General features: G+C 43.8%; 1 long non-coding RNA gene across 1 annotated transcript; it reads right to left on the bottom strand.

Annotated features, from left to right (window-relative positions):
• Nucleotides 1-803: 803 nt before the first annotated feature.
• Nucleotides 804-25518, bottom strand: LOC116487876. Its single transcript, XR_004253116.1, has 3 exons — nt 25026-25518; nt 15255-15314; nt 804-1179 (listed from the first exon to the last, which is right to left on the bottom strand). It is a non-coding gene; the product is annotated as an uncharacterized LOC116487876 (long non-coding RNA).
• Nucleotides 25519-25890: the final 372 nt, after the last annotated feature.

Genomic DNA, 25890 nt, shown 5'->3' with positions numbered 1-25890 from the left:
TAAGGTGAAGTACTTGTTGAGAGGTATGTAGTTAACTTGGATTTTCCTCTTTACGATGAATGGTGATGAAACACAGATGCTTTTAGAAACTCACAAAGTAGTGTTCATCATTTATGAGCTGGCTGGTACACTAATAACACTGCATGTTTTCCCATTTGCTGCCTGCTCTGGCAGATAGTGTTTCGTCGCTCCACACCATCATATCAGCAATGCAAACGTCTCCGCAGTCTTGTACATCAACCCCAAAATACTGCAAGGCTCTCATTGGGTTAAGCAATCAGAAAGTCTCCAAGCACGCCTGTAATCTGCTTACTGGTTAAGCTGGTCTGGAAACACGCAGATGAGTTCTTTCTGACCTTGCCACGGAGGTCATTTCAGTCCACACAACTTTCGGAGGGTCTCACGCCATGCAAAGAAGGCATGAAGGCCCTGCCCAGAGCTGCTACTGGTGCATTAGCCAGAGACGGGCGATCTTTTGCCTGTGTAAGAGTTGAGAGGAAATCTGAGTAGATGATAGTAATCTGCTGTTAACTTGGAGAGACTGACAAAATCAACTAAAGGCAAGTCATTGTTTCAGGATAAAGGTGCATTTTCTAGTACTACTAATAACACTGAATTCAGACAAAGAGCAGGGGTTTATTTTCCATGGTTCTCATTTAATCATAGACTCATGGAATATCCCGAGTTGGAAAGGACCCATAAGAATCATGGAGTCCAACTCCTGGAACTACACAGGTCTATCCAAAAATTCAGACCATGTGACTAAGAGCACAGTCCAAAAGCTTCTTAAACTCCAACAGGCTTGGTGCCGTGGCTACGTCCCTGGGGAGCCTCTTCCAGTACGCAACCACCCTTCTCAGGGATCGAGGTGAGGTTGAATGACCTGTAGTTCCCTGGACCCTCTTTCTTGCCCTTTTTAAAGATAGGAGTGATATTTGTTTTCTCCCAGTCCTCAGGAAACTCTCCGATTGCCATAACCTTCCAAAGATAATCACGAGTGGCATTGCCATGACATTGGCCAATGTCCTCAACACTGGTGGGTACATCTCATCAGGTCCCACAGAGCTGTGTATGCCCTGTCTGTTGAAATGTTCTCTAGCCTGGTTCTCCTCCACAGAGGTCTGCTCCAGACTTTCCCTCTGGTTTCAAGGACATGGGACTGCTAAAGGCTGGTTTTACCTGTAAAGACCAAGGAAAGAAGGCATTGACCTCAGCTTTTTCCATGCCGTTTGTCACCAACTCTCTTGTCCCACTCATCGGAAGACCTGCATTTACACTAGTATTGCTTTTGCTGTTGATACACTTTAAAAAAAGCCATTTATGGCTTTTGTTGTGTCCCTCACCAGATTCAGATCTGGAGGGGTTCAGCTGACCAGTTCTCTTTCCATTTGGATTGTAGATCCCTCCCACAGGGACCACCTGCGTTTAATATTATCAAAATCTTTTACTTGTTTTCAGTAATTCTGTATCATTTTCTATAATCATTTTTCTGTTACTGACATCCTCCACATTACATTTTGTCGGCACCGTACTGTGGGCAGATACTTGTACGTGACTGAGAAGATTCCTCACTCATTTAGAAGATAAGCAAGAATAAGCAAGCTGTTGCAAGTTAAAAGGCTCCAAGTTCATGTTATCATCATCTATGCTTAACACATTTTTTTTCCCTAGGGGAAAAGAAAGGGAAGATGAGAAAAGTTGGAATTTCTTCCTGCATGTGTACCTTCATTTTTTGTGAAGTTGCTCAAAATGGATTGGAAGTACTCAGCAGAAATATTTGCCTACTTGAACCCTTTTATTTTTTTATTTATTTTCATGGATTTGAGTGCCGTTTTGCTTTGGTTTGTTTTGTTGCTTTTGGTTTGTTTTATTGCTTTTGGTTTGTTTTGTTGCTTTTGGTTTATTTTATTTTATTATCCCTGGGGAAATATAAATATATCCTTGCAGTTATCTTTGTTATCCATTTTCTATGTGGACACACAGTATTACAGAGGCATGAACTTCACACTTGAGGGAGATCAGTAGAATAAAACCCTCAGATATGTTTGTGTCCCTGTGTTGCCCTGACCGTGCGATGATGACCTTCACATTGCTGCTGCTCTTGAAGGGACTTTTAGAGTTTTTTTGCTGTCTCACAGAGTTTTGTACAAGATGCATTTCTTTTTGCTGTGATGCTAGCTTGAGAAATTCCCACCCGAATGCCTTTGCCTGAGGCCATTTGTTCACCTTCTTGGTTTATTCATCCAACCCCCAGGCACTACAGTTTGTTGCCACTTCAGCAGTGCTGCTATAAGGCTTATTTATAGCTCTCCCTCATCTCACATTTACAGTTTGGACCTCAGTGAATAATGGAAGAACTGGGGACAGAACATGAATTGGAAAAAGGGAATGTTGGCACAGACAAGTGGTTTTAGGCTTGAGCAAGAGTGACTTAATCCAGCTTTGCATAAAGACAGTCTATTATGCAATTATGACTTTGGAGGTCAGCTGCTTCTTCAGAGGGTGATGAAGTAGCCACAAAACTTATATTTTGAAGGATTGTTGTTAAGTCTTTACCCTACCAAATCTTTCAGTTTATCTTAAGAAAAAAAAATAATGCTCCTGTGAAATGAAATCATACTCTATTTCTCATCATATTTCTCATACAGAAATAAGAAATCAGCATGCGTGGGAAGTGGAGAACAAGGATAGAGTCCCATATGTTGGGACCCAGGAATGCCTGAATTTCTGTTTGTTTTTAAGCTGGATTTGGTAAAGATTTGAGCAAGATTTATTCACTGTTTTTCAAGAATTACACTCCATTCCCAATTTAAAAACATTCCTGTGTCTTATCCGTTCAGCTTTGGAAATAGATTGAATTATTTATGCCAGTAGCAAACTTCATCCATTCCCTCTCTGCTGACTTGCCCAGACATTGACACAGAGCACAGCTCCTTACAGGTCTCCCCGGGGAAAAACTACACATGCATCCATCAGAGAGGTTCAATACATCTCAGCATGCGTGAACAGCCATCTGCTATGATTTCTGATGTTTAAACAGACCTCTGTCCATTCCAACATTGCGTTCCTTTCTTTGGGCTCTATTCTTTCAATAGCTTCTCAAGAAAAACACAGAAAGCTTTTAAGAAGCAAAGTAGAGAAGACTGCCTTGCTGCCTTTTGAGACACTCCCTTTTTAAAATCACCTACCAGGTTTTCTCCTAATGAATCCTCACTTCTCTGAAAATACAGATTTTTATTTTTCTCCTCAAGCTTGTGGTATTCTGGCTTGATGGGACAGCTTGGCCTTGGCTTGGTTGCCCACACAGAGGTGTCTGGTGTGATAGGATGCCCCAGGCACCCACCTGCCTATGTCCTGGGCCGCTGCCAACAGCACCCCACAGCATCTCAGCGAGCCTACAACATCTTAAGTGACACAAGGCACTACCATGTGGGCAAACAAATCATGCCATCACTGTTCTTTGGGCACTGAGAGATGGCACATAGTCCTTTGGTACTTCTCTGGTGAGAGGCCTGTGATGGACCAAACACCACAAATGCGTACTCCAAGCAATCCCCAGAAGGTCCTCATTAAGACTTCTCACAGATTTTCTTTTCCCCAGCATGATGGGAATCTCTGATTTCACCAGCTGTATACTGACCCGGAGTTAGTTTAAGATTCACACTTGAACAGAAGCATATGGATTAGTTCTTTTTAGTCATTTATTTTTATCTCTAGAGGTTCCAGTATTCTGATGTGCTGGTTTCTAAGTCCTGATGCGATAAATATGCCTTAGCTTGCAGACAGCCCACAGTTTTGGCTTGTTTAGTAATGTTCTTCCTAAATATCCACCGAGAAGAAAGAATTGTCTGTCTATGAGTCTAGTTCATTTGAATTTTGCTAACAGCTTCATTTCAATATTTTTTTTTCTGCTCCAAAAATCTCCAAAAATCTGCAAATAGGTGTTTATTTTTTTATATAATTTCTCCAATAATGTTTGTATTTTCACTTCTTTTCTAGATTTCATGAGACTATTTATCAAGTTTATATTTCCAGCTTGATTTCACTAATCTTTGCCCATGTAAACCTCATAAAGTTAAACAAGGCCAAGTGCAAATTGCTGAACCTCAGTCAGGGCAATCCAAAATGTCAGTACAGTCTGAGGGATGAATACATGGAGAACAGCCATGTGGAGAAGTACTTGGGGATATTGGTAGATGAGAAATTGGACATGAACTGGCAATGTGCTCTTGCAGCCCAGAAGGCCAACCTTACCCTGGGCTGCACCAAATGAAGTGTGGCCAGCAGGGCAAGGGAGGTGATTGTCCACCTCTGCTCTGCTCTTGTGAGACTCCACCTGGAGTGCTGCATTCAGCTCTGGGGCCCCCAGCACAAGAAGAACATGGGCCTGTTAAAAGATGACCAGCAGGCTGGAGCATCTCTCCTGCAAAGAGAGGCTGAGGGGGTTGGGGTTGTTCAGCCTGGAGAAGAGAAGGCTCCGGGAAGACCTTATGGTGGCCTTTCAGTACCTAAAGGGAAAGCTGGGGAAGGAGTCTTTGTCAGGGGGTGTAGTGACAGAATAAGGGGCAACAGTATTAAACTTAAAAAGAAAGGTTTAAATCAAATATTAGGAATAAATTATTCATTATGAGGGTGGTGAAACAGGTTTCTCAGAGAAGCCGTGGATGCCCCATCCCTGGAGGTGTTCAAGGCCAGGCTTGATGGGGCTTTGGGCAGCCTGATCTGGTGGGAGGAGTCCCTGCCCATGGCAGGGGGTTGGAACTAAGTGGGCTATTAAGTCCCTTGCAACCCAAAACATTCTGTGGTTCTACAATTCATACACTTGTACTTCACTTCCTTGGCATCAGGAAGAAATGACATTCAACATGGGTTTGTTTGTTTCGTTTTGTTTGTTTTTATTGTTTACTAAAGCCAAAAGTATCTCAAAAGTGGGTGCCACCGATTGCATTTCAAAATGGAGAAGGCTGCAGAAAAGCAGGTCTGTCTGAAACCTTTTCTCAAAACATTGTGTATATATATATATATATATTCTAAAAAACGATTGCTCACTTCAAGTTCTAAATTAAACAAACCTTACTTTAGAGTAGGATTGATTTTCTGTATCAAGATAAGAATTAACTGCTAATAGCACAGTGTGGAAGACTAATTACTCCAAAGTAGATACAGGATAATCAATCTGGACATCTTTAAAGAATGTTGAAATTTATTTAGCCTTGGCCAATTTATTCAATTAGCTAAGAAAATACAGCAATTTAATACAAAATATAAAATAGTGAAAATTCCATAAGATGTTTTATATCCTAAGATATCATTTTCTGAAGAAAAATGTCACTCAGAGCTGAATGGTAGATGAAAGTTGATCATGAAATGGTTTACCAGAGGGGACTGGCCAAGAATATGCACTGCAGCAGGAGATACATGAAGTCAGATGCCCAAACGACGTATTTTAGAAAGTTACAGCAGAAATTTAAATCAGTGGGCACACAAGAGCAGAAATACTATCTAATGAGAGCTCATATTATTATGTCTATTCCTGTGTTTCTTCTAATCCTCTGTTTCCTCTCTGTCATTTGTTCTCTATAACCATTTTTATATCACCTAAAAAAAATGATACTGTGCTTTATATCTTATACCTTACAAGCAAGATATCTTTATATCTTGCTTTATATCACCTAAAACAAAAACAAAACAAACAAACAAAAGAACTGCAGAGGGAGTTTAGGCATCTAATTCCTTCCTTCAGGTGATAATGGCTGGATAGGAAAGAGAATTGTGAGTTCTGCCCCTCAACAGCATGGGAAAGATACTTCATGCTTAACACAACGTGTAGCAGGACAGCCTGTTTAAGAATTATGTTTCAATATTATTCACAATTTATATTTGACCACCTTACATCGAAAAGCACAAAGGTGAAATGACTGGCCTAAACTCCGTGTGGAGGTAGGATATGGCTGTGTCCCAGGCAGTACTGCACAGGCTGATCTCCAGGACCTTTGCTGCTGCTACTGTGAGTTTCTTGCAAGGAAAAAAGGTTTTGGCTCAGTCCCATCTCTCACAACTGAGTACCAAATGAGTAGCCTAAATGATCAGGTACCAGATCCTAGGTGGCTAAATTAGATTATATTTTGTTACTTTTTATTTCCAGTGACATATTAAGATTTATTGTAATTGAGGAAGGTTATGAATATACAGCTAAAAAAAAAATTGCTCTTGGAAGACCATTTAACCCACCCTCCAGCATACCTAATCCAGCCTTGTCTCAGTAACCTACAGACCTGCCTATGACACAGACCCCTCCTACTCCCTTGGTGACCCACTTTCCTAAGGGCATCCATCTTTTATAATTGCAGCTTTCTAATCTTAAATCCCATTGTCATTTACAGCTTCTTCAATCTTCCATTTCTTGGCAAGTAACTCAAAAATCAACTTCTCATTTGGAACATGTGCCATTCTTCTAATCCATTTTGCATGATTTTTAGTTGACTGCCACAGATAAAGCAGCATGAAAGTAAGCTGCGTGATTGAAAGGTATCTTTCATAAAACCAGAGGATACAACCTGTGCTCAGCGTTTCACTGAAAGCTCTGCTCTATTAGCACATGTTATCTCTGCTGGAAAACAGTTACCTTGCTTCTCCGGGTGATTTGCTCCTGTGAGGGATTCTTAGTGCAGTCACAAAGAAATGGCAACGCTGGAGCCTGCTTTTCCTTGAAAGACAAAGTTATTTCAAGTAAAGTATCTTAGATATGAGGCAGGTACAAAAAAAAAAAAGAAGTTTACTCAGCAGTGCCTATTCCAACACCAATCTTCATTCCCATTCCAAATGTTTTTATTTCAGCTATTTCCCCTGATCAGTCCTAGAGTATGAGGAAATCTGTATCCCATTTCACTGTGATTTTAGATGCACTTCTGAATTCTCCTGTTTTCTTTTCTAGTCAGGGAAGTAAAACTAAGATCAGAGAATTGTAGTTAGCCTTCTTTAGCCTGGAAGACATGTACCCAAACCTTGCTGCACTTACCAATGAATATAGAATTAGAATAGTTCAGTTGTCAGGGACCTACAAAGATCATCAAGACCAACTGCCCAACCACTTCGGGGCTAACCAAAAGTTAAAGCATATTAGTGGGGGCATTATTCAAACATCCCTTGAACACTGACAGGCACAGGGCATCAACCACCTCTCTAGGAAGCCTCTTCCAGTGTTTGACCACCCTCATGGCAAAGATTTTTTTCCTAATGCCCAGTATGAGCCTACCCTGGTGCAGCTTTGTGTCATTTCTGCACGTCCTGTCATTGGTGAATGAATCGGTGGAGATTCTTTCCACTTCAGCTATAATAGCACTACATCCTCTGTGCATAGCCCATACTTTTTTTTCTCTTTCTTTTGGATAAGTTCCATGTCTCAGCTCTAATTTTTAAATTACAGGGAAGCAGAATTATTCAAAATACATATAAGAGCAGATTTGGAAAGCAGCGTAATAGCATGTGCAATTTTGTTTGCGTGATAAACATTAGCTGTTTGCTTCTTCCATGAAGACTAGAAAATCTGTTCTAGTTGAGGAGGAGACGTAAGGCATGATACCTTAGCTGAGTGGCCGAGGTGCTGAGGATCCGTGTTTCGCATCCCACTTACATTACTGTTGGAGATGCTGCTGGAGATAGCACTGGAAGCTATGACCCTGTGTGCAATATTCAGCTAGGAAGATAGCTTTGAGCAGTCCAGTTTGGAATAACCTACTGGTCTGAACATCTGCCAAGGAGCCAATGCACTCCTGTGGGTTCAAGTCCTCTTAGTACAGCGATGGAAACCAAGCTCAGGAAGGGTGGTCTCCTACAGGACACTGGGCACTCCTACAGTGTTTTTTTTCAGGGGCTCAGAGCATCTGGTGTGCTCTGAAATGCCTCTGGGACAGGCCCGGTGAGTGAAATAGTGAATAATTTCCCCATTTGCCAGGGTGGTGAACACCCATGGTGGTGCTAGGTGTTATTAGCAAAGATGATGCTACAGAAATCACTGTGTCCCAAAAGCAGGTGGTAGAGGTGTGCTCATCATCTGAAGGGCCAATATCTATAATTAACCTGCATCTACTTGTAGTTAGGCAGTGCTTATGTGAGCCCTTGTTAGGAACAAGTTCATGTGCCAAATCAAAAGATATTTTTTTGTACCAAACTGATTCATGATGAGTTGAAAATCATATCCCGTATGTCTGTGCTTGCAGGGACATGAGGAATAAGGGTCTTGGGCTGTCTTCATGCCCTTTCTCTCCCTCATTTGTAAAGTTTATTCTGACAGACTATACTGATAAGAAAAGCCTATCCAGGAACATTCGTACCTGAACCTCCTAATACTCAAAACCTTCTTTTTCCAGCCCTCTCATCTACAGTACCTGTTTCAGGCACAGGCCTATAAAGTGCTGAAGGAATCCCTGGCCATGGGAGAGCAGTGCTTCTAGCGCTTCCACAAGCCACATCAACAGAATAGTCAACACTTTCTAGCCAATAGGTTAGAGGGAACAATCTGTTTCTGGACCACAGAGAGGTTTTGAAAAGTAAGACTTTGTCTATACATCTCCATACTCCTGAAAAACACTGGCCGTCATAGTGCTGACCTCTTGAAAGACTGTAATGTATTTTTATTGTTTTCCTTCAGCAGTTTTTTCAGACATGGTTAAATGGAGCTCTTTGCATATAGACATTTTATAGAAGCTCTTCTTTAAGTATGTTTTTGGTACAACATCAAAATTAGTAACCAAGATTAACCCCATCCATCCTTCTGCTAATGGAAAATTAGAAGTGTTGGATGACCTGGCTGCATGAAAGAAACAACAGATCTGGAACTACTTTTGTTTTCATAATGGTGAACCACATTACAAGGTAACTTTTAAAATTTGGGGGGTTGGGAATTACAGGACAGTTCCGTAAGTCCCTTCCAGGGTCCCCTATTCTTCCTACACCAGCCTGGGGGCTGATGCAGCAGAAGGAGGCTCGGTGGCCTCCATGGTCCCGTCCCCTCTTCAGGGACGCAGTGGCAGAGTGAGACGCATCCTGGAGGACAGCGCTGGGTTTGGGGGGCTCAACACAACCCTATTGTTGTAGTTTGAGGTGCTACAGTTTTAGCTGCAGGTGTGTTGCCTGGTAGTGGGTGTTTTTCATCACAGTGTCCTTCCTCTTCTGAGAGCCAAACAGAGGAACAGGGAGTGCTGGAAATAAGAGTAGGCGATGCTTGCTGCTATTTTTACTTATATCCTTACCAGCCTGCCTTGTTTGTCCTGCTGAGCCCTTTGAATTAGCAGGAGGCTTGGTGATGTGAAAGGCAGAACTGCAAGTCACAGCAGTTCTTATGAGCCAGCGCCCCTAAGCCTCACCGCCGAGTAGGTAAAGGATGGTGCCGCTTCCCACAGCCAGCTGCCAGGGCAGCACAGCAACATTAAAGGCTGTTTACTTCTGACATGAATTTTGGAGCAATGATGTACTGTTCCTGAGCATTATTTAAATAATACCCGGTGGTTTGTGTGAGCAATGTGGGCTCATGTGATGCTCACAGTCTCTGCCATCCCCTGATACCTGCTTATGGGAATCATTAGCTAACATTGGGGAAAAAAGAGCCTCTGACTTAGCTGACTTTATTTTCCATCTTCAGCTACAAACTCCCACCTAGAGCCTGCCACCTGCTGCCTATGTTGGGATAATATTTCTGTCCAGCAATGTGCATATGAAAATGTAGATGACCCCTTCAAACTATCCTCCAAATTACCCAATGGACCACCTCTGCCAGGTACCTCCTCTAGACCAGGACCAGTGGCAGCTCCCAGGGGTAAGGGCTAAGCCCATGGGGAGGTGCTGGAGATGGAACACACACACCTGGCACCCTGCCCTTCGGGGACATGCTGCACCCATTGTGTACATGGACTTCTTGGGAGGAAACGGCCCAAAGAGCATCCCAGCACAGAGCTGCTTGCGAAGCAGAGTGTAAGCAGTAAACGAGAGGAATGAGATAAGGTAAGTACATAAGCTGCCTTACTTGTGAGGACGTACAAGGTAGAATTTATCTCTCATGGGATAGTCTGAATGACAGTGACGGGGGCATGGAGCTGGCCCCCATCAGACACCTCCTGTGTCCGTGGTCACTCGTGCATGGCAGAACCCCCCTGGACTGGGATCTGCACTGCAGTGAGTGACCTGGGGGACAGGGTATTTTTCAAGGACAAGATTTTCAGATTGACGTGGGTTTTAGAAAGACACTTGTGTACTTCGGGTGAGCTCCTGGGCCTTCTGCTTGGCTCAGCAGACAGGCTCTGAAAAAGGCTCTCAGGTCGGTAGGACCTTGCAGGGTTTGAAGCCCGGAGATGCCGGGTTTGAAAATCCTCCTGCAGATGAATAAGGAGATAAACTCTGAGCAGCTTAGCAATGCCAGGCTTCCCTGGGAGTGGGGAAGGGAAAACAGGGGTGGGTGAGGGCTTCCCCGTCCCCTGGGGCAGGGCCTTGGGGTGCTCGGGGCTCCCCGTGACCTGTAGTCCCCGGGCCATGGACACTGACAGTGATAACACCTGCACTGCAGGTACTGCTCCTTCCCTCTCCTCCATTCATCAGGTGGATAAGGCAGAATTGTGTTTCCTTTACGTGCTCTTAATGGCACTAATCCCTGCAGAAGTAAAAAGAAATCGTTTTGTAGATTAATGCAAACACTTCATTATACGACTGCGGTATTTATGTTTGGACCTAAATGGTTGTTTCCCATCAGTGGGAAAATACCTAACACATCCCTGCCTATTATTAATCATCTTTATGTTAAGAAAGCCTTTCCTTTATGGATATCGTGTACACATTGTGTGATTAGGCTGTTTTGAAATGTGATGAATGGAAATTTTACCTCTGTTCTGCCAAGGAGGTGATTTTTATACCCAGGTGCTATTTATTTTCCACCATGGATAGCAGGAGCTGGCTGCATGGATACTGATGGGATTGTGTTATTGCTCTCAGCACTCCTTGTGCATGTCAATCTGTTGCATTTAAGTCCAGCTGGAGCTGGTGGAGAAGGTGTTTGTGTGCTGGTAGCTCACCACAAGCTCTCTTTGTCAAAAAAATATATTTTCACTGAAATTTCTACACTGAAGTTTCTACCCGCCACCCCTGACTTTCTACCCTTGACCTGTTCAGCAAATGATAGGTAATGGATAAGGTCTGAAATTTCCCCCTCCCATTCCCATAGTCTGCGTCATGGCCCTGGTGTGACAGGGAATGCAGAAAGTCGCAGTGCTGGACCTTGCTGTGCTCCTCCAGCACCTCCTCCTCATCAAAAGTGTTGCCCCAGGCCTTATTTACTTCATGCAAGCCAAACACTCTGACAAAATACTAATTTCCTAATACTTTTTTTTTCTCCCGTGGCAGTCATTATCCTATAACGTAGCTGCAGCACAATCACTGATTAACTTATCTCCATGACATGCTTGTGGCAGCGTAGAGGTGCCCCTGTCCTTGTTTCTGGTCCGCCTGGGGCCCAGCGTGACCAAGGCAAACAGGCACCAACCAGTGGCAACCCCTGGGCACGGTCACAGGGCAGGGAGGAGGAGGAAGAAGCTCTGGTGAACTTCACTCAGGCAAATGTAGGCTATGGACCATCCTGAACCTCTCTTTTGGGAAAATCCTGTGTTAACACAAGTTTGGGGAAGGTGCTCTAGGTGGGTGCTCTCCATTTTGGACTGGGAGCAGTGGTTTTGGTACCACGGGACTCAGCACCATAACAAAACCCATGGGGACATCTCCATCCTCCTCATAGCTCCTGCAGCACTCACCTGCAACCATCGCAAACATCAGAGCAGTGAATTAGATTGCTGGTGGCAGCAGACGACATCTGCATCATCCCAAACAAGATGCATCTTGTTTTATTAACCAGCAGAGCCAATCTCCACCGCTCCGTCAGCAGAGTGCATGTGAGGTGCAGCTGGAAGGACACTGCAAATGGGCAGCAGCAACCCTGAAATCAGCAAAACCACCATGCCCTGTAAAGCTCCACTTACCAGAATCATGCCCACATCCTCATTTTATGGATCCTTGCACATTTGGACTCCAGCCACTGCATTTCTTTAAAATATTTAGTTTTATGTTTATAGATGCTCAGTTACAGTCAGATTCTAATTAGATGGCATTATTTAGAAATGCAATATTTCCCAAAAGATGGCATATGAAGTGTCTTGCTATGGTAATTGGTGTTTTTGCTCATTCCTAGATTACAGACATTATAATTATTTCACATCACCATCCTGCTAGTTGGAAAAATCTGTTTACTTTTTTTTTTTTACTTTTTTTTTTTTTTTTTTTTTACTTTTTTTTTTTTTGAGGGGGGGGGGGTTGAAGGGGTATGAGAGGGGAGTCACCAGCTGCTTATTTATATATATGGGTTTGTTATGCTGGGAGAAAGAGCAATAGAACAGCACAGCATCTCATTTCACTTTTTTTGTCTTCTTGTCTTCTCCCAGTAGATGCCACCAACAATAATTATGTCTCTGTCCCTTCCAGGTGTTTCAATTTTCTCCCTTAATATAGTTTATATACAAACAACTTGCATTGCATAATCAATAACTTTACAATGTCTTAGGGTTTGTGTGTTTGTTGGTTGTTGTTTTTTTTTTTTTTTTCCTCTTTTATTTTCTTTTCCTTTTTTTTTTTTTTTTTTTAAATTATTTTCTGAACATATATTGCCACTGTTTTAACACTGAGTCAAGCTGGTTGGCTTTTGGGGTGATATCACTAACCTGGCTTGTACAGCTGCAAAAGTAAACTTGGAGAATTATAGTTGCAACTTCTCTAAGATCTTTCATGTTGTTTTTTGGGATCCATTAGGATAACAGTAAAAAAATACCCTTTAAGATGTTACCTCTGTTCTCTACATTGTGGTTTTCAATGGAGTTAAAGATCAGTGTTCTTGGACCATTACTCCATGGTGTGTTAGATTGCTTTGGGGATAAGCTCTGAGCAATGAAACTTCGAATAAATCAAACATATCCTGCAAAATCCTCTCATTCTCCTAACATGTTATTCTCTTCCAAATCCTGAGCTTGATTTCATGGTCACAACTGCAGTATCAGGATGTCTCCAAATCCAGAGTTTACATCATTTGCAGCCACAAAACATAGCTTCTCCTTTTTTTGACACTTTTAAACTGTCTCGCAGTCACCTTCAGCTCCCCGTAGTTTTTCTTAAGGGCAGGGATATTTTGTCCAATGTGTACAGCAACTCTCACAAATCCAGTGTCCCTAAGCACTCCTGTCCCATGTGTCCTTATTAATAAAATAGCTGTGCATACAGATAGGCTCTGACAGAGATTTTTGGCAAGGCTGTTGGAGGTTGCAAGTAGTTCTTTGTAGCAAATCCTTGCTGTATAAGTAGAAATGCAGCACTTTGCTGAAATCCATGAATTTTAAATTAAGCACCAACCTTCTCATCTGTCATCAAAATTGTAGTTCATAGAAACTCATCTGACCAAATATTTCAGATGTGGTTTCATTCTCCATTTTATCACTGCCAAGCAAGAATAACCAGCTTTGGAAGCTTAAAAAATGAGATTCCCCAAGAATCTTTTGGGACTAGAGATGGGTAAATCTTGAGATAAGATCTAAGCAACAGTTTTGAAAGTGTCATTATTTTTTTCCCTGGAGGAGCTCATTTCAGTATAGCTATGTGTTTTGATGGCTGCATTCTGGACCCGAGGTATGTGGATATTCAAAAGAAGCAAATGGGTAAAATACAGCACCATGGCCTTAAAAGAGGTCTCCCTTACCTGCAGCACTGATGTCAGATGAGGAGGGGTTTCCTGCACAAGGACTGAGGAGGGCAGAGGTCTGCTCCTGAGCCCAAAGTGTCCAGGTCATAGAATCATAAAATCATAGAATCGCAGTATGGTTTGGGTTGGAAAGGACCTTAAAGACCATCTAATTCCAACTCCCCTGCCATGGACAGGGACACCTCCCACAAGACAGGTTGCTCAAAGCCCCATCCAGCCTGGCCTTGAACACCTCCAGCGATGGGGCCCCAGCATGCTGTTGTAGTACAGACATGCTGGTGGGAGAGATCGAGTGTTTCCATCACTCTTTCTGTGGGAAAGAGGGAGAGTTTCCCAGAGGCTCCCAGATCTGGCTCATTTCCATCAGCTCCATGGGGATGGGTGGCTCTCTCCAGTTGGCAATAGCAGGGTGTCCTGATCTCAGTCAGAAGAAGCTGGCCCAAAGCTTGCTCCTTGATACAGACATATCCCAAATATCCTTTCTTGAGTTGCTCTAAATCAGGCTTGAAGTACAGCTGTGAAAACCTCCAGCAGGGACTCTTGTGGGTTGGACTCTCGAGGATCACTTGAGCAATGTGGAAGAGGCCAAAGCGCTCAAGAGCCAACCGTAAGGGACAGCCTAAATGTGCTAGTGTAAATGGGAGGGTGTCACAGAGACCACCTCACCAGGACCCCAGATGACAGACCAGGCACCCTTAGAAATGGGTCTGGACTCCTTCTAGAGCTTGTGTTATTTCACCAGCAAACCGTTTTGCATTTTTTTCATTTGTCGAGGTGTTTGCAATACTCCCATCTTATGGCTTAGACCTCAATTATACTTTCAGTCTTCCTTTCAATCCTCTAATTGATTTATTTAATTTATTTCACTCAGAAATTCAATGGACATGTTTATAGTGGTAGAAAAAAATGGAGCCAAGGTACTGGACCAAATGCTAGCAGGTGATCGCTTACCACATTTAAATGTGGGCACATTCCCTGGCATGGATACAGAAAGCACCAAATAGCAGCATCCTAGAGAGCATGCAGGAACATTTTGGGGACAGCTTAGGACACAGATTGCTTCAGCACAGACGGGGACATGATGTTGGGGGTGAAGGGAATTTAGGGCATTTAGTCCTCTGTGAACTCTGCCAGGCCACCTGAGCACAAGGTTCCAGTCCATATAATTTACTAACAAAAACAAGGCCACTGGGTCCAAAATATTTATTCTCTATACCTCTCTATGAGTATATGCTATCCCCAAGGGAAAAAAAGCCAAGTCAGCCTGGCTACAATTGTTTCACCATAAATAGCCTGTGAGGTTTGAGGCAACTTACTTGGATTCAGATAGGTTCATTTCAGTGGTAGTCATGCTGGTCATTTTTAAAAATTTAAGAAGTTTAAAAAATTTTTAAAAATTTAAGAAGTAAATTTAAGAAAAATTTACCCCTCATCTTTGGGTGCCAATATGCATTTCTATAATTCAGCCTCTTACCTCTGTAAATCTCAGTGTTTCCTTCTGTGAGGATACTTCCTTATATTGGGGTGGTCTTGGCTGGAAAAAACAAGTAAATGAGCAAAGTTACTGCAGTGATAGAATGTTCAGTTGCATAACTATCATCAGCTTGATTGATTAATTAGTGCTAAGACAATTGACAGCTCTTTTCAGATGCTATCTGCATGGCCTGTGTTTGTATGCCATGAGGCAGAGGGGCTCTGAGATCTCAAATGGTGTAAATCAGGCAAACCTAATCAGATTTTCACAATTTGGCTATGTGGTTAAAGGCCATTACATTTTGTTTGTGCATTCTGTTTAATGAGTTCTGCAACTCATAAATGCTATAGGTAACTCTGTAATCATTGTCTGAATAAACAATAAACTGCTGAGGCAGAACTGAGGAGGTGACATGGGGCTGGGAGTGCTGAGAGAGCAGGGAGGATGGGAGCCATCAAAGGGAGCCTTTGTCCAATGGTAGCCTGGTGGGTAGTATATCTGGTGTCTTCACTAAGCCAGCTGCTAAATTGTGGGTAATTGCTGCTCTAAAATGTGCTTTAGGCAAGTCTCTGCATTTATTTACTATAGGCTCAAGCAACTTAACTGTACCCCATGTCAGTATTTGACACAACCAAGTCTGCCCAGGCACACACTTCACTAGGAGTTTATTCTGGGTAAAGGGTTTGGGATGGCACGTTACTGAGCTAAGAGGCAATATGTGAAAGGGAAATTAATATTTATTCAGAGCCATCTTTAATTTGTTCAAAATAGCACAGGTTTTAAGTTCTTAGGGTTCCCAGGGTGTTTAATACATTTTAAATGCATGATAATGAATTAAACATTCCAAGATTTTCCCTTTCTCATATTGATGTGGGTCTGAGGGGAGAAAAAAAAAAAAAAAAAAAGTTGGATTTGTTGTTGGTGTTATGTAAGGAGACCTGTCTGGACTTTTAGTGCCAGTGCAATTGCTCCCTTGGACCTATCCGTGTAGGGTGATTTGTAATTCAGCACAGAATAAACCTCCTTGGCTTCACATAATTGCTCAAATTTTTATTTGTCAACTGTTGTAGATCACAAGCATTTTCAGTGCTGCATAGACAGACAAATGCTGCTTAAAATAACCCATATCTTGCAATTCTTCCCTCAGGAGCTTATCCATGAACATTTTCAGTGTACCGATTAATGAGACCAAGTTTCCCCCTCCCACTCATCTAATTAAAATATTTAAAAGAATACTAGGCAAATGCAGACTGCCTAGTAAGTGACCAGATATGCTTTTCTCTGTACTAGCCAACTCTTTTTCATCTTGGTTAAATAGGGGGAGAGGAAATCTCAATAAATCAGAAGTCTGCTGCTGTCTAAATCGGGAGTGCTGTCCTCCACTGAAGAAGATAAGCTTTGATGTTTGACACAGGTGTCAGATTGGACCAAATATTATGAAACAAGTGATGAAATAGGCTGCAAAGTTATTGTGCGGTCTAAGTTGAAGAAGCATCTGTTGCTATTGGATTTTTAAAAAATTAATAATCGTGTCTGCCAAAATGGTAATACTTGATAGTTCAGCCAGAAATGAGAAGTCCCAGAGTGAGAATTTCAGGGTCTTGGCATGAAATCTACTAACCTCACAGCTCATATGTGATAAGCATGTCTGACGTTCAGTAATGGGATGTTACGGCAGGCATCAAACGCAGCCCATTTCAGCTGCTCACATGTGAATAATGCAGACTCTTCTTGTCAAAGTCAGTGGTCTCTCTTCATCTGCTCATAGTTTTTTGATACCAGCTGCACTCTTAAACACAAGACTAATCTATATATTCCTTGGAGTAGTATAAAATTTATGAGAGAGCAGAGTGAACTGCATCCAAATGGGCTACTCTGGCTAACAGTGAATGAAGGAAAACATCTCTACAATGATAATTTAAGAACCCTAATTTTCATATATAGGGACGTGATATCAATGGGCAGATGTGTGCTACACTCGGCTCATGTAAGAAGGTATGTTTGGGGAGGTATGAACATGAATACAGAGCAAGAAACAATGACTTCTGCTACAAGTACAGCTCTTGCAAGTACAGGCACACATACTGACTTGAAACTACCTTTGAATGCACGTGTATCTTCATTCTCTATGGCCTTCAGATGGAGCATGAGTGCCTTACCTCTCTGTCAAGAGAAAGCCCTGGTGCTGACTGAGGAGGGAAGGTTTAAAGCACAGCAGATAAATGCAGAGTGGGAATGAGACAAGCAGGTGGACAGCGGGTCCAACTGGAAGAGGGTGCGTGAGGTGACAGCAACATCCAAGGCCCACCGGTCATCTCCCTGCAGAGGTGGCACACCAGGTGAGGATGAGAGAAGGGAGAAAGGATGGTGGGAAAAAACACCAGGACAGGCTGGGTGGGAGGAGGAGAAGGCCATGTGATGTAGTGATGTGAACTGGATCAAGTCTGCCGTGCGCTCTGGTGCCACCAGCACGAGGGACAGGGGCTGAAGAACTTTCTCCTTAGTTCACAAGCAAGCCACAAAGAGATTCTGATGGAAAATTATATTAAAATTGTTGTGTTTTTACTGAAAAAAAAAAAAAAGAACTAAAACCCATTAGTCAAGCAAATGGCTCTCTCAGGAACTGGGCAGTGTGGGAGAACAAACTGATTGCAGGAGCTGTCTGTTCCCCCTATGAGTCTCAGCATTTCAAAGTGTACATAATACCCAGCTTTGTTATTTGTCGGCCTTTTAAGTTGGAATTGAAATACAATTAAAATTGCACTTGAGAGAGCCATACATTTTAATTAACGGCCTGCATTGCTGAGAAGTTGGAAAACAAAGAGAGTATTGCCCACTCATAATGAGTAAATCAAGACAGATGCGTTCCCGGCTGTTCATACATCAATATGACGACATAATCTAGTAAACCGAGAAACCCATCCCTGCTGTAATATCACTTGTTTTGCTTCAGAAATTCAGCCCAAAGGGTGCATATGATAAGTCGAGTGCCATTTGAGCAGGCTTCAGTTTTTAACAATGGGACAAAATGTATCTGAGGGAACGGGCTTCTGCTGCTCTCCAAAATCAAAATGTTTTGCTCAGAGAAGAAACTGCAATGCCCTGGATGCAAGAAAATGGCCAAAAGCTACCAAGAACACCTACATAGTTCTTGGTTCATAGCCACCGGTTGAGTTGCATGAATTCAGAGACATAGAGACCTATGTGTCCAAACCAAGGAAGTCCTCAGCATCTGTGTGTGTAGTAGGAGATTTGCATGTGCATGGTGGGGAGGTTGGGTCTGGCAAAGAAAGAGAAATTTGCAGCCTGGTTCATATCACCTCTGTCTTTTCATTAAATATGGCTGTAAAATATTTCTCATCTGGAAAATAATCATTTACCTATTTTATTTCATTTTATTTTCAGCATTTAATAGCTCTTTTTAAATGCATCAACCAAGGTTTTCCAGCAACTGGCAGCCATAGTAACACGCACCCACTTCAGGGCACATAATTTGTTCTGGAGAGCAGAAGAAGGTGGGTGGCCTTTAATACACACTTGCATATTCACTGTGGAACAAGCAAAGCTAAAGCACTTCATCTTCTGGGAAGTCCGTTTTAGAGTGCAGGTCTCCTCCTGGTTTCATCTCAGCAGAAGCTGGCATGTCGTGTTGTCACTCGTGCTTGTGCAGTGAAGCCCAAGCAGACCCGTTCCCACTTTGTTTTCTGAAGTACCTAAAAGCTGGGGGGGGGGCAGGTGCACATGAAAGGCTAATAGTGGCTGGATCAAAGGCACCTAATTAGAGGCCTAGATAAGTGTGCTGAAGTGAGGGCAGGGGATTTGGTTGAAACAAAAAGACACTGCAATTATTAAAATAACCAACATGCTGTTTCATAAACCATGAAGTACCACGTATTTGCAGTTATGCTGTGCTCTGAACTTTGATTTACTTACTTAGTTGTGGTTTAATTGGGACTTTTTATAGCAAGACAAAGCAAACATAGTCAATCTAGCCCCCACATCTGTGTGCTATCATTGATGCCAAAGAGAAAATCCCCTTCTGTAATGATCAAAGACAGAAGGTGAACTTGAACTTTCCAAGAACCTGAGGTGGAGCTTGGATAAGAATTCAGGATGAAAATAGCCTGAGCTTTTGGATCAGGTACATAAGGTAACAAGCTAAACATGTTAAAAAATAAATTAAAAAAAAAAAATCTCCCAATCTTTTGTCATGTCTCCATAGCCTGCTCCATCTGCTCCCCACCTCAGAGCACCATCTCAATGACCACCTTCAGCACATCGGCTGCCTTTGTTCTGCCTGTTCTATAGGTGAAAAACATGAAAAGGAGACAGTGGTGAAACTAGTGAAGGAATGCCAAATTTACCCAGCTGGCACAGAATCACAGAATTTTCTAGGTTGGAAGAGACCTCAAGGTCATCGAGTCCAACCTCCAACCTAACTCTAACAGCCCTCCACTAAACCATATCCCTAAGCTCTACATCTAAACGTCTTTTGAAGACTTCCAAGGATGGTGACTCCACCACTTCCCTGGGCAGCCTGTTCCAATGCCTCACAACCCTTTCAGTGAAGAAGTTCTTCCTAACATCTAACCTAAAACTCCCCTGGCTCAACTTAAACCCATTCCCCCTCGTCCTGTCACCAGGCACGTGGGAGAACAGGCCAACCCCCACCTCGCTACAGCCTCCCTTGAGGTACCTAAAAAGAGCGATAAGGTCGCCCCTGAGCCTCCTCTTCTCCAGGCTGAACAAGCCCAGCTCCCTCAGCCGCTCCTCGTAGGACTTGTTCTCCAGGCCCCTCACCAGCTTCGTCACCCTTCTCTGCACCCGCTCAAGCACCTCGATGTCCTTCTTGTAGCGAGGGGCCCAAAACTGAACACAGTACTCGAGGTGCGGCCTCACCAGAGCTGAGTACAGGGGGACGATCACCTCCCTAGCCCTGCTGGCCACACTGTTCCTAATACAAGCCAGGATGCCGTTGGCCTTCTTGGCCACCTGAGCACACTGCTGGCTCATATTCAGCCGACTGTCCACCATCACTCCCAGGTCCTTCTCTGCCTGGCAGCTTTCCAACCATTCCTCTCCCAGCCTGTAGCTCTGCTTGGGGTTATTGCGCCCCAGGTGCAGGACCCGGCACTTGGCCTTGTTAAACTTCATGCAGTTGACCTCAGCCCATCGGTGCAGCCTATCCAGCCTATGCCATCACTGATGGCATGTTAGAGAAGTGGGAAAACTCTATTATGCCAAACTGAAAGGGGATAAGTTATTTTCACACGTGGTTACCCTTGACCAAACCTGTTCTTTAGCCTTTATTTTTGAACCCAGTCTGCGGGAGTATTTGAGGAAGGCATTTGTAATAGGACATGCCTTGGAACAAGCTAAACATGGAAAAAATAAAAAGTCTTCCCAGAGAAGCTACAGGAGGATCTCCACTATCAGCATTTTTGGATTTGAAAACTCTCCTTAAGATCCACACCACATCTTCTAGCAGCAAGTACTTACAGTGCTCCCTTGCCCGTGCTCATAGTCAATGCCGGTTATTTTTGCCACCATTATCTCCAGTCCTCTGATGTGTTCTCCCACATCCTCCTGATGTGTCTGCAGGGTGCTGCAGACATCCTGTCCCTTCCACACCATGGGGACTCACTGCCAGCCCTGGTGGCCACTCACTGCAAACCCAGCTGCTGCTGGAGGAGCCCCTGGCAGTGTAGGATCAAGTCTCTGGTCAGGCTGAGTTTGGCCATACCTGGATACCTGGTGGCCTGCAAAGGCTACCAGAGCCAACGGTATGTGTTGTGCCAAAAGCCTGAGTAAGGTACCAGAGAATAAAAGGAGAGAGGGACCTAGAGAAATTTCAGGGGAAATCCTTGTAATCCTATCTGCTTTTTTATTCTATTTAGCAGTTCCACATTAAGCCCTTAGGTTCACCAAGGAGTTAACTCCTATCTGTGAGAAGGAATAAGCTTCAGGCAGGGTCTGTTTTAGGTAGGTGATGTATGAGTGCCAGCGCCTCCCGGGACAGCAGGTGTTGCTGGATTGCTTGAGTGCCTATAGCTTATAGATAAGTTTTTAAGGGGGAAAAAAAAGAAAAAAAAAAAAAAAAGAAGAAAAAAAAAAAAAAATAAAAAAAAAAAAAAAAAAAAAAAGAGTTTTTCAAGGTTCGAGATCTGGTACAAGATAAAAAGCCAAAGATAGACCCAAATGGGAGGGTAGTAACACAAAATATTTAAAAAAAACACTCCATGAAGGAGTAGCGGAGATAAAGTGTCAGGGACTGACTGCAGCCCCCATTCCCCGTTCCCCTGCACCACTTGGGGGGAGGAGGTGGAAGAGGGTGGATGGGGGAAAGGTGTTTTTAGTGCCAGTCTGTGTTTATCTCACTTTTGCCTTCCTCTTTACTTCTTGCTAAAAAGGATTTTGGGGTGCCATCCACTAGGACCTTTGGTCATAGTGCCCACTGTTCTCTGTCTTGGCCAGATGTGATCACACATTTCTTCTGCATGCTGTGGCTTAATGGCTAGGACAACAAGGCTCAAGCTGCTCCGGGAAAAGAGGGACCTCCAGGAAAACAAGAAAAAAAGACTCCAGTATGGCTACAGTGACACCCTCACTCTGCAAGCCTGGCCCACTGGTCCCACGTGGGACCATGAACAGCACTGATAACACCTGATACTTCCCCGTTGTGGAGCATCTCAGGGAGGGTCTGTCAGCCCAGGTGGCAAATCACTGCCCCCAAAGGCTGTTTGGGATCCCACAACAGACCCTAATGTGAGACCTGACTTCAAGGCATTGGACAGAACAGGTTAAGTGAGAAAAATGCCATTAGATCTTTAAAAACAATATTGGTGAGCAGCCCTGAGCAGTGTAACAGAAAGAAAGCCCAGCACACGGCTCCGATAATCCTGTGATATTTTGAAGAAATCGTGCCCCCTGCTGATTTAATTAGTTTTTTTGTAGCTTCGGCTCTAAACCTGGTGAGAACATTCAAACATACTGATTAGCGTTCAAGGTCAATAACTCAGATGTCCTGCTGGATAGTAAAAATCTTCTCTTTCAACCCTGAAATAAGATGCTTATTATTGATTTTTTGAAAGTAGAAGGCAAAAGATGAATGGCATATCCTTTCAGGGACAGCTTTTTCGAGACCATTCCTAGCATTTTACATGCCCTTTGTAACATTTAATGGGGAAATAAAAGCCTGGAATAATAATATGAACAGAAATTCATGACTAGGGAATTCTTCAGGTTTGTAAAGCCTCCATGGATGTATGTGACTTAGCTGCATGTTAAAATCACCTCATTTTCTAGCCTGCCTACAAAGGACATTTATCAGCCACCGATTTAAAATAATCACGAGTGATTAGCACAATAAAAATAGATTGCCCATGGAACAGCGATCACTGTTGTTTTATGAGAGGATTGCTTATACTCCGATATCAACCGTGTCAATGGCCAGCAGTATAAAAAATACATGTTTTTAGAAAACCTCAGCTGTGTCAAACCAGCTGGCATCGAGGTCACCCCCAAAGCTTCTCCTCTTGAAGGTCAGACAGCAAAAGTGGGAAAAAAGGGAAGGAAACACAGTGGTGTACTGTCTGTCATGAGTGACTTGGGGCCCCAACCCCGGCCAGCCCTGGCATGCAGCGGGACTGGACACCAGCTCCTGCTCTGGGGAAGGGGCCACCAAAACCCACCGGGAAAACAAATTGTCCCGTTTCCATCTGGCGGCTTGGAGAGGTGGTACAGCAATGTTCGTACTGGATTTGAGATAGTCCAAGCCTCCTGTCACCTCAGATCCTGCCTGCGGGTACCGTGCTGTCCCCTGCTATTGTTAATGCCACTGTCAGTGACATTTTCTTTCGGCTCTCCTCCTGCAGTCGCCGGAATACAAACCTCCCTTCACTGGAAGGTCATTGAGTACCCTCTAGTGGATATTTTTGGAAAATATATCTCAGCCCTTTATCGGTCTCTCGAGAGTTAGCAGCAGCTCTCTGGAAAACCTTGTATTTATAGTTAAGATACACAGGGGATGGATTACAGTAAGTACAGCACATACTAAAAGTTGCAAAGACAAGAGCTCCTTCTCTTTAGTGAAATCAAATATGAAGGGCAAACAAGATTAAGAATCGATACTTCAGAGAGAAACTGCTTGTTTTTTGAACTGGTAAATGTGGTAACACACAAGGGGAAAATACCTGTAAGGCAAGATCAATCTGCCACTAGCATCCATCTTCAGGTTTTGGGGTAGCGTGGGCTGGCACTGGGTCCCTGGCATACAGTCACCAAGGACAGGCTGGAAATCATGGCTCCTGGGAGGAGCAGGGACACATCCTCCTCACTCTTTATAAATTAGTGTTATTAATCACCCCTTTTTCTAATTAGCTAATGCATTTAAGCTCTTTGCCTCCCACAAACTGTACGTGGGAGCCTTCACAAACAGCCCAGCTCCCTCCCAGCCGCTCCCTCACTTCTCCTCAGCAAGGCAGGGGGTGAAAACGGGATGAAAAAACACTTGAGTCAGGAGAAAGACAGGGCAATAAGGTAATTTACCAGTTACCATCACAGGCAAAACCAACTTGACCTGGGGAAAAATAATGTCTTACCACCTAAAATAGATTTGGACAGTGAGAAACAAATGTTAAATCATCAACTTTCCTTCCCCTGTTTTCCAGACTCAGCATCACTCCCTTCCCAAGTGCTCACGGGGAATGGGGGCTGTGGTCAGTCCCTGATGCTTTGTTTCCTCCACTCCCTCATGGTCACGCTCTGCCCCTGCTCCCCATGGGGTACCTCCCACGGGATGCCATCCTTTGGGATAACCCTGGGCACATGGTACCTGCAGCACCCAGCGTGCCTCTTCCTCCCCGTATCCTCCTCCTCCCCAGACCTTGGTTCTCTCTCCGTTATTCCTCACCCCTCCCATCCTCTGCCCACCCAGTGCTTTCTGCCCTTCTTTAATTACAATGCCACTGAGGTGCCACCAGCCTGGCGGATGGGCCTAGCTATGTGCAGCACAGGGCCACCCCCGTGGCACTGCCAGCGCCTGGACACCCCGTGCAGTGGGTCAGCAGCACTTCCAGATTTCCTCCCAGGCCACAGAAGGAAAAAGTGAATGGCAGGGACTAGCAGCCACCCGAGGAGGAGCCTTGCACCACTGACACCTCTCCTGCCACAGCCACTTCTTCAGCTCTACCAGCCACTGGCCCGTTACGGCGGCCGCCTCTGACACGCCTCGCTGATAAGGTTTTTGCTGAAGTGCTGCACGGTGCTCAGCCAGCAGTTTTGGGGAAGAACAGACATCTGTCTACACCCAGTGCAGACCTGCAGTCAAGAATCCCATGCGTTGCTCCTCTCCATCCCACCGAGCAGCATTCGTTTCTGTTCCTGCCATTTATCAGCCGAATCCCCCTATAGCAGCCTCATTGTTTTGTCTCAGGTTGATGTCAGACTACACGTCTCACAATTACGAGGCTCATCTTTATGCCCTTTTAACAGTGGCCTGATGTTAATACCCTGTAAGGCTTCAGGAATTTTCCTTGTACACCTGGATGTATTCTCAATGAAGATAAGTGGGCCAATTATCTCCTAGGCAGACCTTCCAGATCTCCCGAGTATGTAGCAAGAATTAAACATGTTTATGTGATAAATATTTTTAATATCTTCATTTACAATTTCTTTTATATGTCACTTACATATTTTGCTCTCATTTTGCTTGAATTGAATATACCATCCTCTTTCTTTCTAAATATATTACAGAAACATTAATAAACTTACCTTTCTTTGCCTCTTCTCCTCCATCTCCTACATAGGGAGTTACTGTGGCTGCTGCCTGCTGATTTTTGGGGAGGTCCATCAAATTTTGCCCTTTAGTGAATTCTCATTTCTTTCCTGGAGCACAGGATCCTCAGTGGCTTGCTGGATATTTTGCAATGGTACAGTGCCTCTGGTGGGTTAAGAGGTTTCTGGATCCCTCCTGGTCATATACTGCCAGTTCACCTCCCTTTTTAATGGCATCTTTTGTTGGGGAGATTTTGACTGTGGTTTCTGAGGCTGGACCTCTGACGTTATTCTTATGCCAGTCGTTGGTCACCGCTGAGCTTCAGTTTCTGAATCACATGGTGGATGTGATTTTGCTTTCACTGGCTATCACCAATATTTCCTGCCAGCCGTTGACTGTCCATTCATCATGATTTAATGCTGAATATATCATATAGGTACAAGAAGAGCCAGTTTAGCCCCAGATCCTCTGCGTAACCTCCTACCTCTGCTCCTCCACAGCCTGCCCTGTCTAACAGGAGCTGGCACACCTCCCACCTCCTCGGCCCTGTCCCTGTTTTGCCCAGGCTTCCAAGCAGTGAGCATTAGCTGAGGACACATCTTCAGAAACAGGCAGGGGTTATCTGAGGAGCTTTGCTTTCATTTGGAATTGGCCCCAGTCTTAGCAGAAGGACCTCCCAAGCCAAATTGTCCCCGACCCTGTGCAAAAAGTATATTAAGTGGAAAGTACGAAAAAGAGGCTGGAATGGGCTGCAGGATGAGATACAAGACATAATTATATTATTGCAAAAAAATAATGGTTTTGTTTGTTTGTTTCCTTTGCTGCGAAAGCTCAGGTGGGTGGTGCCACGGCTTGCTCTCC

Source organism: Aythya fuligula, chromosome 3 (assembly GCF_009819795.1).
Source record: "Aythya fuligula isolate bAytFul2 chromosome 3, bAytFul2.pri, whole genome shotgun sequence".
In the NCBI taxonomy this organism is placed as follows: Eukaryota; Metazoa; Chordata; class Aves; order Anseriformes; family Anatidae; genus Aythya; species Aythya fuligula.
This window is presented reverse-complemented; position numbering and strand designations above follow the sequence as displayed.